The sequence below is a fragment of the Macrotis lagotis genome, chromosome 3 (genome assembly GCF_037893015.1).
Source record: "Macrotis lagotis isolate mMagLag1 chromosome 3, bilby.v1.9.chrom.fasta, whole genome shotgun sequence".
Taxonomy (NCBI): Eukaryota; Metazoa; Chordata; class Mammalia; order Peramelemorphia; family Peramelidae; genus Macrotis; species Macrotis lagotis.
The window spans coordinates 85,995,138-86,010,942 of NC_133660.1; the positions used below are offsets into that span (position 1 = coordinate 85,995,138).

A 15,805-nucleotide genomic window follows, 5' to 3' on the forward strand; every position below is an offset into this window, starting at 1 on the left:
GATGGTCTACAGATGCTCCCTATATCTTCTTCAAATCATTATAATTTGATATGAATATAGTGAGATTCTTCACCCTTCTGGAGGATGATAATCCTCTCTGAAGATTACCAAATGTCCTTTCTAAAACTGAGAGATGAACACAACTTTCCAGATGGGTTCTTACCAGGGCAAAATGCAATGAGATTTTCACTTCTTTATTCTTGGAAACCAGACATCTCTTAATAAAGCCTGACAAAAATCACATTTGCCTTCTTGGCTTTAAAGCAAATGACATCCAAAATGTCGTAACTGATTTCTAAAACTCACAAGCAAAGATATACTGAAGACATCTGATAGTTTAAATCATAATTGGAAAGGATCAATAACTTACCAAATACATGATCTATGTATCTATATATCTATCGATGTATCTATCTACCTACCTATCAACCTACCAATCTACCTTATCTATCTATCAATCAATCTATCTATCTATAATTCTTTTAAGAATAGTAGCTTGGGAGCAGCTAGGTGGCGTAGTGGATAAAGCACCAGCCCTAGAGTCAGGAGTACCTGGGTTCAAATCTGGTCTCAGACACTTAATAATTACCTAGCTGGGTGGCCTTGGGTAAGCCACTTAACCCCATTTGCCTTGCAAAAAAAAAACCCCTAAAAAAAAGAATAGTAGCTTGGTATGTATGTATGTATGTATGTATGTATGTATGTATGTATGTATCTCTATATCGATACCTATATATCTCTATCTCCCATAAGCTTGAAAAGGTCAAGGTCTCTCACTGCATCTGAGTTCATTACAAGTGGAGAATTCTTGACTTGTGTCTTGCCACAGGACTCCTGTGATTGGGGGAGAGAGTGAAGCTAATTAACTTTGCAAGCTCTTTCTCAATTAAATCCAATTCATTTGGGAGCCAAGACATCACCCTCCTTAAGTCACTGGATTGAATTAAAAAACTCTCCTCTCTCCTCTTTCTCTCCCCTTTCCTTTTCCTCTCTCTCCCTCCACAAATTGAATTTGAGATAGTACTTAAAATGCCTAGAAGTGGTTATTACAGACAACTGCCACTCTTCCTATATTAATATAAGTGAGAAATAAAGAGATTTCAAGCTTTTCTTTTCCATAATTTGAGAGAAATCGAAACTTACTCTGGCAAATTAAAAGAAGAAAAAATTGGGCCAGGAAGGAAGAATGCTTAGGTCAAAACTAGCTTAGACAGAGAAAATCATTTAACAAGTGGCTAAAGGAAACAAAATCACAAGAATGCAGTCTAACACTGTCAGCCAGGCAGACCAGGGTTGTTCTGTAGACTTTTTTCCTTTCAAAATTCCTGGAATTTAAATGAGTCTAAGAATAGGGTGACAGTGAGTGGTTTTAATTAAAACAGTAAGTCAAGGGAACATTCCCTCTCTGCTCTCTAGAGTGTTCCCTTGTTCTAAGGGAAGTTAATATGCAAGATTTTGGACTCATAAAGTTCTAATAGACAAGAGAAAACTGGTAGTCAAGGCTATTAGCTCATTTTATTTTCTCTCAAGCCCCCAAACTCATGGAATTGTTTTGAATGGAGTGTATCATGTGTGGGGCAGCTAGTTATATGAACAGAATGTTGTCAGGAAGACCTGAGTTCAAATTTGACTTCAAATACTAAATAGCTGTATGATGACCCTGGCCAAATCACTTAACCCTGCTTGCCTCAGTTTTCTCCTCTTTAAAATGAGCCAGAGAAGGAAATGGTAAATGACTCCCATATTTCTGCAAGAAAACACTAAATGACGGTCATGGAGAGTCAATACAATTGAACAATAACAAAAAACAGCATTTCTTGTGCTATATTGGAATCTGGAAAAGTGTAGGGCAATATTACTGCTAGAAAGTAAATTATGGCATTTGTGTATATGGATTTCAGTACTCCCAAGCATGCTAAGGTTAATATAAAGTATGATCCATTTAAGGCCTTTTTCATATAGAGAAAATACTGCTAAAATAAGGTAGAAAATGTACTTTTGTATAAGGGAAAGAGGTTTAACCAATTGATAAAGGACATAAACTACTGCTTCTGTTATAGTTGGACATTTTGATGCTTAAAAGGTATCAGGAAATAATCTTAGTTTAATAAAAACAAGTTTAAAGAAATAATTTTAGGTGAGATTTGAGCAGTTTTGAATAGAAAATAAACTATGATGTGAATATAAAAACTTAAATCAGTTTGTAAAAGATGCAGGATGATGCCTCATTTGTATGTAAACATTTTCATAGCTTAAAGAGCGAAAAGAACTTTTAATTACTTAAAATTTGAAAACTATGAATATGAAGAAATACTTTAGAGAATATAAAATGAGATGGAAGACCATATTGAAAACTTAGAGCTATAGGGTATGATGGTTCTTCACCTCATTTTCATATTAAATTTTTTAAGATCAAAGTGGGCAAAATGAGAGAGAGAGAGAGAGAGAGAGAGAGAGAGAGAGAGAGAGAGATCGATCATATAGTTATATGGAGAGTTAAGTGAATTTAAAAGGATTGCTGATAATTTTTACCTCTACTACACTGTCTCCACTATTTGAGATGTCTCATAGTATTTTGGAGGAAGGGATATGGTAGACAGTTGAAGGAAGATCACAAAATTGGGAAATCCTAATAAATAAAAATGAATCTGTAGGAGGAGACCTTATCTACTAACAAGAACAGCACTGAAGTTGTTCTATAATGTTTAACATACCATGAAGCCATCCACCATTTTGAAACTTTCTTCATTAAGACATCTTAACACAGATTATTGTTGTTAAGTCCACATCGTCATCATTAGAAGGAATATGATCAGAGTGGACTTATAAGGAGAGATTTGACTGTGATACTACCCCATATGGCCTTGGACAAAACTCTGACCCTCAGTTTCTTAATCTGTAAAATGGAGATAATATTTATATTACTTATTACATAGGGCTGTAGGTAACTGGTGTTGATTTTAAAATATTGTGAATTTATAAGTTTTTCTCATAATTGTTCTTCCCCACTTCTCCTTAATTATTTTGAGAATATGAAATTTAATAATGAAAGCAACTGAGAAAAATCACAATTACGGTTTTTTTGGTAATGCATCTATTTTGAGAAAGAGGTGTGTTTGTGTTTTTCTTTTTTCATCTATTCTAAATTTGTATCAATAAATGGCATATTTGACAGATGGTATACAAGTCTTGTGTTTGAGGCAGTTCTCTACTAATCTTCAGTTCTGTAAGCTTATGTCTTATGTGTGGTTCCACTGTAAACAACAAATTCAGATATTTATTACAGGATCCAATTCATACCATGGTAAGAATATAGACTCAAGATGCTAAATAAAAAAGCTCTTCATCAGATGGTTAAGTGGTAAGAAAGGAGGGAAAAAACACATATATGTTGAAGAATTGTAAGATGGAAGAGGAATATTTCCAAACTTTGGTGACTTTTTAAAAATGCCAAATTTTATGATTCCCAATATTATTTTTCAAATATTTTGGGAACCAATGAATGTAACTGGCAAAATTTCAATGTGGTGAGGATTTACATTTCACAATACCTCTGGTTAAGTAAGTAGTCAGGTGTCTATGTAAGAAAGATATCAATTATACATTTCAAAAATAATTCATATTTTCAAACCTTTTAATATAAATCTTTCATTATATCCTCTTTATCAAACTCTTCCATTTATATAATAGTAGTTTGAGATCTAGTTTAAAAAGAGCGTTTCTTATAAAAATCATACTATTTGCAATAGCAGAAATATTATTGTGATGAGGAAATGGACTCAGACACTTTAAGTAATTTTTTCATGGGTTAAAATTCTGGTTTTGTCAATATAGCTAAAATTAAAAGGAAAGTAGATAGGAAAAAAAATCTTTGTAGCAAGTTTCTCTGATACAGGTCTCATTTTTAGGATAGGGAATTGATTCAAGTAAGACCCAGTACCCAAATAATAAATGTTCAAAGGACATGAATAAGAAATTTTCATAGGGAGATATCCAGGCTATGAACAGCCATATAAAAATACTCTAAATCACTAATAATTTGAGAAATGAAAATTAAAATAACTCAGATCCTACTTCACATCCATTAAAGTGGCAAAACTGACCAAAAAAGGGGAATGACAAATGCTGTAGGGACAGTGGAAAAAGAGGTATATTAATGAACTTTTTGACTGGCCTATCCATTCTGGAAAGCAATTTGGAACTATGCCTCCAAAGCTGTTAAACTCAAGATACCCTTTGACCCAGCAATACCACTATTCCCTTCCAAAAGAGATCAAAGAAAGGGGAAATGAACTGATATGTAGTTTAGAGTAGCTAATGTTTAGAGTAGCTCTTCTTATGGTGTCAAAAAATTGGAAACTGGAAGGGGGGTGCCTATCAATTGGGGAAAGAATGATCAAGTTACTATTGAACTATAAGAAATAATGAAGGGGGTGGCTTCACAGAACCTTGGGAAGACATGTATGACATGATGCAAAGTAAATGGAGCAGAATTAGGAGAACAACTTATAAAATAACAACAATATTATAAAGGCAAACAACTTTGAAAGACATAGGAACTCTGTTCAACACAAGGATCAATAATAATTCCAGAGGGCTTATGATAAAACATACCATCCACCTGTTACAGGTAACAGTGGATTGACACACTTACACACACACACACACACACACACACACACACACACACGGATTTTGACATGCATGTTGCTTGGCAATACAAATTTTGACAGCAATTTTGCTTTTTGTCCCCCCCCCCAGTGGTAGGAGTGAGGAGGATTTAGAGAAAGTAGATTTTTGTTGATTAAAAAAATTAATATTAAAAAAATCCTGGTTTTGTCCATTACAACTTATGTGACCTTTGGCCATTTAACCTCTGTGGTCTTCAGTTTCCTCATTTGTAAAAGGGGTGGTAAAGACTAGATGGTCTTTAAAGTCCTAATTAACTCTAGATTCATGACATTATTCTACTTAGTAGTAGAATTACGCATCAGTCTTATGACCTGAAATTCATTGTTCCATTATACTATGCTGCTTCTTATTTATTATCTGTGAACCCGGGCAAGTCACAAGCTTTCTGAGCCTTAGTTTCCTCCTAAGTAAAATGAAGGAATTGGACTCTGTGATCCCTGAGGTATCTTTAATATCTAATTCTATGACTTTTGCAGTCCTGTTTTCCATATATAAGCTCTTCCATCAAAGTTCATCTTTCATATCATGACATAGTTGTCAAAAGTCTGGCAATTTCCACCAATTTGGGATTCTCTGAAAGGATTTCCTGGACATCATAAAGCAAGCTTAAAAGAAAGTCAGAGATGTGCATTTCATTACAACTCTAAGGAATGTTAATTTGAAAAAAAAAAACAAACCTTGATTCTAGGAATCTATTTTTAAAGTGGGATGTTGCTTGAATTTTTTTTTAAAAGTTTTTCACTTATTAGTTTATTTTGTTATGTTACGCCATCTAGTGATGATTTATTTCTTATACTTTTTATTTGAGACCCAATACAGAGAAAGAGATAGAGAGAAGGGGGGGAGAGAAGGGGAGACAGACAGAAAAAGAGAGAGACAGAGACAGACACAGAGAGACAGAAAGAGGGAGAGAGTGAAAGGGAGAGAAGGGGGAAAGACAGAGAGAGAGAGAGAGAGAGAGAGAGAGAGAAAGAGAGAGACAGACAGACAGACATCACTAAGTGTTTTCTGGGTGTGGATTTTCCTATTTGTAAGATAATGGGGTTAAAGCTCCTTACATCTAAGTGTTATCATCCTATGAACAGAGAGGCAGCATGGTATAATGGATAGTCGATTGCAGAATTAAGATCTGGGTTCAAGTTCTGGACTTTGAGTCATTTTGGTTGTTTTCAAATAGTAACAGTGACCTCTAAAAATGGAAAGACTATATTGACTTAGTTACTATCACATATTGATATTATCTCTGTTTCATTGTATTTTTTTGTCACTTCTGCTCTAAGTAAATGTTTAAAACTCCAATTGTGGAGAAATGGTAGAGGAACATTTCCTTATGCCCCTTGTTAATGAAATCATTGGTCTATTTTCCCATTGCCATTCATGCCCACATCATTGCCCTTTTCAGTATTCCCCTTTAGCACTGGAGTTCCCTTTATCAGTGGATAGTGGATAAATACAAGTTCCACTCCAGCCACTTACTAGTTGTGTAATCACACATATAATGCTTTAGGATTTGCAAAAGCATTTTACAAATATCGTCTAATTTGATCTCGAGGGCAGACCCATCTGCAAAGAAGAGAATGACAAAACTTGTATCTCCTGCTTCAGAGGGTTGTTGTGGTGAGAAAACCACTGTGAACTGGAAGAAGCAAATCAATGTGGGGGTATTGATTATCGTCTCTGACTCTTAGAATCACTGGTAGTTTTTAAAGCTCAATTGAATGCTCCTTCCTGCAGAAGGACATGAGAACTTTCTGAATTCTCCTAGTAACTAGTGTTCCTTCCCTCTGGAAATTACTTGGTAAATCTCTTGACTGCTCTTTGACTCAGTTTCCTAACCTGTAAAATGGAGACAATAACAGCCCCACCTCCCGGGGGTGTTGTGAGGATTAAATGAGATAATAATTGGAAAGAGTTCAGCACAATATATAAATGTTAGCTTACATTTTTATTATTATTATTATTATCATCATCATCATCATTATCAACTTTCTATACATTTTGAATTCAATTCTGTATTCCTATTGTTTCCTATTGAAGGAAAGAAAGACCAGTTTTATTTCTGTCTTTGTGTCTAGTACCTAGTCTATTACTGGTATAAAGTAGGCATTTAATAAATACTTGCTTGCCCTTTGTTCTCAAAGAAGATCCACAATGAGGTAAAAACCAAAGGATAAGTGTGGTGTTTCTTTTGTGTTTCTGCTACAATCTGCAAGGAATTCCATTACATTTGGTTTGAAAACTTAATGGAGGGGACACATGGATAGATCACCCATCCTGGAGTCAGGAGGACCCGAGTTCAAATCCAGTTTCAGATGCTTGATACTTACTAGTTGTGTGAACTTAATATGACTTAAACCTACTGACTCATCAAAACAAAACAGAATAAAAATCCTTAATGAAAAAGTCTAACAGTCCCTGATAAAAATCTGAATTATTATTGAAAAGTGAAATGGATCAAATACCATCCATCAGATAACAATTTAAAATGAATTGGAATGGGACAGTCTAAGACTATTACATTTTATACAGTCATCAGCACTCTCTGAAATTGGAATTACCCGGATGGTCACCATGCTATCTTTTTCAGTACTAATTCTAACTAATATTCTAGATCATCTAGGAAACATCATTTATTTTTACTGTTATGTAGCATGCTCTTCCACTGCTGAACACCATCAATCCATAATTCTCCCTTGCTTTGCCCTAGCCCATTTGGCAGCAAAATATCTGAAGGAGGGAGAGAAGTATTATGTGAGTAAATATGGTAATAGCTAGCTAGACCAGCCTGCTCCCATTCTGGGAATGAAGAAAATTAATATTCTATGCTTCTTGGTCTTGACTATTCTAAAAATCGTTATCAGATCTTCTCTTCAACATAAATTAACAGGTTAGAAATATTGGGTCCATTAAAACTACCATTTTCTCTGTTAACGAGACATGACTTGAGTTTAATGTAATGGGCTTTAAGATACCATATTCATTAAATATATGCCTCTATAAAATGTTTCCTTAATTAAACTGGCTACATGCACAAAATATAACAAATGTGTCCATGAAACACAGATGTGACAGATGATATATTGTCAATAATTATAGTTATAAATGGACAGTCATAAAGTCTGCTTCCCTTCTGACCTGAAAGTGCTCTTTCTCTGTATCTTAGGACACAGGATTTTGAAGGGATTTTGGAGAAAATCTAGTCAAATCTCCTTATTTTGTTATTGATGTTGTTCTGTTGCTTAGTTACCTTTAACTCTTCATGTAGTTTTCTTGGCAAAGATACTATTTCCTTCTTCATTTCAGTTCATTTTACAGATGAAGAAACTGAGGCAAACAAGGTTAAAGTGACTTGCTCAGGGTCACACAGCCAGTGAGTGTCTGAGGCCACATTTGAACTCAGATCCTCCTGACTCCAGGCTAGGTGTTCTAGTTACTGTACTACCTCATTTTATAGCCAAGGAAACAGAAGTTCAGAGAAGGATGCATGTCTGAGAAACCCACTAGGGACTCAAACTTGGTGTTGTGACTACACTTTCAGGGCTCTTCCTATTCCATAACAATTCTTTCTTGTATTTAGAATAGGACAACAGAGGTTTGGGAGTTTATAATCTAGGAGTTGTTATTTTTGATAATTAATAATAATAATAATAATAATAATGAGAGCACTTATATGGTATTTTAAGGTTTCTAAAGTACTTCACAAATATCTCACACACAAACTTTTAGCTAAAGTTTAAAGTCTCACTAAGACTTTTTGGGACAACTTGGCTATCAACAACAATAATGATGATGATGATGATGATGATGATGATGATGATGATGATGATGATGTGGTAGCTGTTTGGTCATTTTCCATTGTATCACTAGAGTAATGCTCAGTTGTACTCACCCCTTTTGAGAGAAGCACTAATAAAAATCTGCTGAAAGATCTCACCAATTGGTTTTGTCCAGAGATGCTAAGACAGAACCTAAGATCCTTTTGATTCTTAACCTTTTTTGGAACCTTGGATTTCTTTGGTACTCTGTAAAGCTAATGGATTATTTCTCAGAATGATTTTATTAATTAAATTAATTAATGGAGGAAATGCTAAATTTCAGTTAAGCCTATTCAAAATAAGGACAGAATATTTTCCCTATCCAAATTCACAACCCCCCTGAGATCTGGTCCAAGGACCCCATATTGAGAACTTGTGATCTAGATGCTAAAAATTGTTTGAAAGTATTTCCTACTCAGGGATTTTAGAGGTTCTAGATAAATAAAGTACAGGAGAGTGTCTATTAGTGGGCACAATAGAAATGGAGCCTAGGTGGTGCTAGGGAGTAAGGGTTGGGCAAATAGGGAAGCATCTGGAAAGTCAAAGCCTGCCTGGACCTGCTCCTCTGAACTGCCTCCATTTCCCAAGTCTAGGCCAGACTTCTGTTAGAGGTAAGACTCAGCATTCATAACTTGGCCGGTGTAAGGAAACACTGATTTAGAATTCACATTCAACACACACTTAATAAGGGCCTTTGCAGGTAGGCATCATACCCTATGAAAATGCTTAATATAAAGTCAAAGAATTGTATTTCTGGAAAGGGTGAAGCCATAAAAATCACATTATTTCTGCATTTTCTCTAGACAGAAGATAGTTGAATTTTTTTTTTAATACTTTCTTTACCTTCTCTAGAGATTTAAAGAGTAGCTTCATTCAACCCATATTTTAAGCAAGTGTGTAAGTCAGGATGTCTTATCTATAAACATAGCCTGAATAATTTTGTCTCAGACCACATTGTTTTATAATAACATTGTTGAGATAGTATAATAATACTGCTGTGTTGTCAGCAAAGTTAAGCTGAATCTTTTTGTGTGTGGTGGTTATATTCTAGTCAATCTCTGGTGAAACTCTCCTAGACTCCTATTTTAAAGCTTCTATAACCTGATTTTAAAGAACAAAAACAAAACTTTTCTCTGAATTACAACATAATTTTATACCTCACAAAACTCCTATATTCATTCTGATGGCTCATTTTAGCAGCAAGCTGCCTGGATTCATGAAGGCTGTGATTGAGAAGTATAACCTCAGTTGGGGACAGGTCCACCAATAAATAGCATCTGCCATCTGAGACCCAGCCCAAGTAAGAGGCTTGTCACTAGATAGTTGACTCCTACATCTGAGAGACAGAGAGAGAGAGAGAGAGAGAGAGAGAATACATATATATATATATATGTATATATACGTATACATACATACATACATACATACACACACACACACACACACACACACACACACCGTCAGTTATATAAGCTACTCCCTTTTGCTGCTTCAGTGATTGCGCAGAGGAAAATAAGTGCAAAGGATGGCAAGAATCACGGTTCTTAAACTATATCCCGTGTTCAGTTGTTGATTCTTTTAACCTGTGATTTTTGTCCAACTGACACATTGCTATAGGAGCTGTTACAGATTTATACTGACGTTTTCCCTGTAAATGAAATCTAAAGACATAAAGATGTTGAATGGAAGAGTAAATGGAAGAGTAAATGGTTCACAGGTTCTCCTTGAAGAGAAAATAAAAGCTGGAAGATTTGTTTTCAACACATACCCAAAGGCAACAGGAAACATCCTCTGCAGAGACACTTAGTCATCTCTGGAAGCACTCACCAGTGAATGTAAGGAAACATACCCACCAGGAAAATAACTGCTGGAGATGATGGAATTCTAAAGCAAGGGGTTTTAACCAGGGGTCCATGCACCTTAAGAGGCTGTGAAAAGATTCAAGAGGGTCCTGTGACTTTGGATGGGAATGAAAAAATATCTTCATTTTCATTTCATTTCATTTTAATCTAACTAAAATTGAGTATTTCCTTCAACAATGAAAACAGACACTCAGAAGTGGTATATATAAATTAAAAAAATAGGACTTTGGTCAAAGAAGATGATATAAACATCAAACTGCTAGGAACTACTGGTGCAAAAAAGGATTTGGGGGTCCATTTTCAAGATATCTCAAGAGATGATTATAAAATGAAAGATAAAGATCCAAAGAAATGTAAGGTGCAAAACTGACCCAAAAAGTAAAAAAAAAAAAAAAAAAAAAAAGACCTTTGGTCAAAGAAGATGATAGCCGCTTATCTTATCTCCATAAGATCATGAGAATATTTGAAAGGTGTCCCTGACAGTCTTTATGTCTATCCAGTTGCACTTCTTCTTTTGAACATCTTAGACAGAGTAGGAACCCTTGCCTCTTCTGACTTTCATGATACTCAAGGACCGTTCTCCCAATCACCCAGGCTTACAATCTTTTTTTTTTCTTTTCTTATTTTGGGGGCAATTGGAGTCAAGTGGCTTGTCCAGGGTCCTACAATTAGTAAGCATCTGAGGGCTGTATCTGAATTCAGGAGTCAGGGGAACTTCAGAGTCATTGAGCTGCCACACAAACTCACAAAACCTCAATTCCTCGCTCCTTGTACCCAACTACCATCAAATCTTGCTGTTTTAACCTTGAGACATTTCTTTTTTCTATTTACCCTTCTTTACACTCTTACAGCTACCAGCCTGGTATAGCCCTTATCACTTCTTACCTGGACTATCTCCATAGATGTCTCAATGTTCGCTCTACCTCAAGTATCGTCCCAAGACAATCTATCCTTTACTTCTCTACCTTCAAATCTGACTTCTGACAAATTAGCCTTGTGTCCCTGGCTAAGTCTCTTAACTTCTCATCCTCCCTCCCTTACCTGCCCAAATCTACAGGAAAAGGAAGAAATGGGGCAAATAAAATCAAATAATGATAATTCACTCACAACATAAGTATAGAGAAAAACTACCCATAAAATGAGGGTTATATAATAGCTAAATGGATTAAGAAATTACACTGTCCCTGGAGTCAGGAAGACTTGAATTTCAATCCAGTGATTAGTTAGTGATTAGTTAACTATGTGATTAGTTAATTTCTGTTTGCCTCAGTTTCCTCTATTGCAAGGTTACCTTACTGGGCTGTTGTAGGGATCAAATGACGTAATATTTATTAAAAGTCCTTATTAGTATAGTGCTGAGTTCACAAAGTAGGAACCACAGAAATTCCCTTTGAGAGAAAGACACAGAGATCTTTAAAAATTGGATAGCCTGTATTTTCTGTTGGACACTTGACCCTTACTAGAGCTGTGTGACCTTGGGCAAGTCACTTCACCCTGATTGCCTCCCATTCAGGGCCATCTCCAGTCATCGTGATTCACATCTGGCCACTGGACTTTCTCTAGAGAGAAAGTGAGGCTGGTAACTTAGCACAACACCCCCTTCAATCAAATCTAACTTATGTGCTTGTCGTGACATCACCTCCTGTGATGTCATGGTCCTCTTCGAGAATGAAGGACAATTTCCAAAAGGTCCTGATTAGATGGAACTAGTATTTTTGGAATCTGTTCCAGCTCACTGAGTCCATTGCCCAGTCTGGAGCTCTGATAGAACAGACCAATCCACAATCATCTGAATAAGCCATTGTCACTAGCCCAGTTACCAAAAGGACACTTAACTCTTGGAAGGGGGTGGGGGGTAGAGGATAAACTTAACATAGTACCCTAAATTTAGAAGCTAAGTTCATTGAGTGGTTCAAATTTTTTTTCTTAAATAATAAGCATTGAAAATTTTAATCATTTGACCTTTTACAAGAAAATAAAAGTTGTTCCTGTTGCCAAGACAACAGGGCTTATCATACTTTGCATGTCAATCACAAAAGGTTAATTGCATTTTTCCCCTTTATTATTGAAATAGCTTCAACTATTGCTGCTGATTTGCCATTTAAAAGCTTTCTTTTTCAAGGAGGTTCTCCCCTACAAGAGCAGGGAGGTTGCTGATGTCTGGGGGAGGTTGTTGTTTCTTTGTAGAGCATCTCTTGGCTGATTCTGCAGTCCTTTCAACAAAAATTCAAACCCTGCCTAGGGTCTGACCTCCACAGAGTAAAGAAAGGTGCAAAATAAAGTGATTTTTTTTTCTTTTGGCTATGGCGACAGCTTCTTTCCCTCTCCTCTCTGTCTGCTCTCATTACCAGAGATTTACTGGATTTAATATGGAGCAGATTTTGTGGGAAACCATTTCAACGACTCTCACTTGATTAAAGGCTAAGTTTCCTCCTCTATAAAATGAAGGGGTTGTAATCGATGAGTCCTAAGGTCCTTGCCAGCTTTAAATCCTAGGATATTTAAGTGGCTCAAGACTTATGGACTGGAGACATATCAAATGGAGTATTTAGTGGGAAATATACATGCTACAATTCTGAAATAGTTCTGGAAGTTGAAGCAGACTAACCAGAGGCAATGGAACCATTACTTGTTAAAGAAAGCAGTGCTTCTTCCCGAACTATAAAAGATCCTAATATCAGAGATGCTCATTTCAGAATATCATTATTGTCAACATTCAGATCTATAAGGCCTGATGAGGAACCCCTGGGATGATGCCCTAACATAAAACCAAAATTGTTTTCATCTCCTAGGCTTATCTCTATATATTTATCAAGCTTAACTTGCCACTGGAGTTTTTTTTTTTTATGTATTCTTATCCCCTTCTCCCCACCACCTCTATCCTATAACTTCCATGAGGGCAGGCACTGTATCTTAGTGAGGGTGTGATATAGAGGAAATAACATTAGACACAGAGTAAAGAGAAACCTCTGGATTTATTGCCTGCAAAACCACATAGCAAAACTCTTCAGCTTTCAGATTTTCAATTTTCCCTTCTGTAAAATGAGGATAAGACTTCTATTACCTTTCTCACAGGGTTGTTGTGAAGATACCTATGTTATCTTCCTCATGGGGCTGTTGTGAAAAACTAAGTGAGATAATGCAGCTAAAAAACTCATGCTCATTTGAGTGAAAAAGGGGATATATTTGGAATTAATAATAATTAATAATAATAATAATAATGATAAGGCAACTAAATGAAGAAGTGGTTAGAGTGCTGACCCAGGAGGATTTGAGTTCAAATTTGTAACTTATTAGCTGTGTAACTTTGGGCAAGTTACTTACCCCTGTTTGCCTCAGTTTCCTCCTCTGTAAAATGAGCTGGACAGGGAAATGGCAAACCACTCCAGTAGCTTTGTCAAGAAAACCCCAAGTGGTAGCACAAAGAACCAGAGTCACTTAGAATAAACAAACAGATCAATGAATAATGATACTAATAATAAATTAGCATTTATATAGCATATAATATGAACCAGACACCTTGCTAAGCACCGTGATTCTCATTACAACCCTGTGATAAAGGTGCTGCTTTTATCCTCACTTTTACAAATGAAGAAACCAAGGCAGACACAGGTAGTAAGTATTTGAGGCTAATTTGTACTCAGGTCTAGTGCTCTATCCACTGAGTCACTTCCATGTCCATTAGGACTTTCTTCATGTCACAGTGTTTCCTAATTGAGAAGGCTTTAAAAAAAAATGTTCTTGTAACATGTCCTCCCCTAGACTTAAGATGCCTCCATGCATTGATTTTATATTCTTTTGGCATTTTCCAGGCTTTGCAAGTAACACTCTCACTCTGAGTACTTCAGAGTACTTCAGAGGAACAAGGACATCTATCTACCTGAGATGTTATTTTAACATTTTTGTTTTCTCTGTCACCCTTCCCGTAAATTTCTATAGTTTCTGCTCCTAAAAGGGTTGTTTGCATCCCTGGCTGGGTTTTCTCTGTTTTGGCTCATTCACTTATTAGGCCCTAATTATCAGCTGATTGTTAGTTTTGGTTCTATCCCTTTGGTGAATTTTATTCATTCGCTCAATCACCATTTATTAATTGTCTCTGATGTCCAAACACTGTGCTCAGGAAAAAGAAAAAAGGAAATTAAGACCTGATATTTATAAAGGTTGAAAAAGCAAGGGGTTGCCCTTAGTATCAAAATTCTCCCCTACAACCAACTATCCAGTCTCCGCCCAAAGACCATCAATTCATAATGTCCTGAAATCTTCCTGATACTAAATCTTAATATCCCTCTTTGCAACATACCCATTGTTCCTGGATCTGGGGCTAAACAGAACAAGCTCAAATCTCTTTCCTTGTGACAGCCCTTGAAATTCCTGAGGTCAGCTGTCATCCCTCCCCCATCCTCCCCCCCCACCTCACCCCACTAAGTCTTATCTACCCCACTCTGATAATCCTCAGTTCCTTAGGTGAGCCTTCTACACTTTGATGGCTTTTATTATCCAGTTTGCATAAGACAGAAGATATTTGAAAGTTTAACCTCTAATAAGGGTCTCTTTATGCTGTGGAGGTAACTAATGAGGAACAAAGCACATATTCTGATAAGTTCCATCAATGAGGACCCCAAGATGAAACCTTCACAAGCGCAAGGACCTGCCCAACAAAGCTCAAAGAAACCAATTTGGCCAAAGGCTGAACAGTTTTCTTGGGGTGTGGGGGGGTAAGTGAGACAGAGAAATCTTAGCTGAGGCCCTCCCTTTTTTTTTCTTCTGAGGCCCTTTTCAAACCCTCTCTCTCTCTCTCTCTCAACAGTTCTTACTTGTACTTCGTAGATCATAAGCAAGATTCTTACAGGGAAATTATATGACTTTAGCTCTAACCCATAAACATAGATACCTTATTTGAAATATTTGATAGAAGTGAAGCTTGTTCAAATAAAATTGATAAGAAGGTTAAATGAGAGGCAAGAATAAAGGAGGTAATTTTTAAAAATTTATTTTGTGTTTGTATATTAGTCATTATTCATTCACTCAACAAGCAGAAACTTAGCACCTATTATGGAAATTAATTTTAGACAGAGATACAAATTAAAAAATGAAAATTCTCAGCTCTCTGAGAGCTTACATTTGTGTGTAATAAGTATGCTGATAAGTAATATTAAAATTAAATTAATATTATTAATTTAAAAATTACAGTTCATTAAATTATTAAATTAAATTTAAAATTGAATGAAAAATAAAAATGGCTTTAGTCTCTAAGAGCTTACATTTTGTTAATGTATTAAGCATGCAGATAAGTAAATATAAGATAATCTAGAACTAAAGGGTATTAGAAGTCTTCTCATAAGAGAAGACAACTGAACTGAGTTGTATCTTAAAGAAAAGCATCCTGAGAGGTGGCAATGATGAAGAAGAACACTCCAGGCAAGAGGAAATAGGTCT

At 35.9% G+C, this 15,805-nt stretch overlaps 1 protein-coding gene across 2 annotated transcripts in view; it reads right to left on the reverse strand.

The window, feature by feature from the left end:
• Positions 1 to 15,805, reverse strand: part of GALNT7 (polypeptide N-acetylgalactosaminyltransferase 7) — a 195,089-nt gene that overhangs the window by 62,990 nt on the left and 116,294 nt on the right. The gene's annotated exons all lie outside the window — the stretch shown is intronic.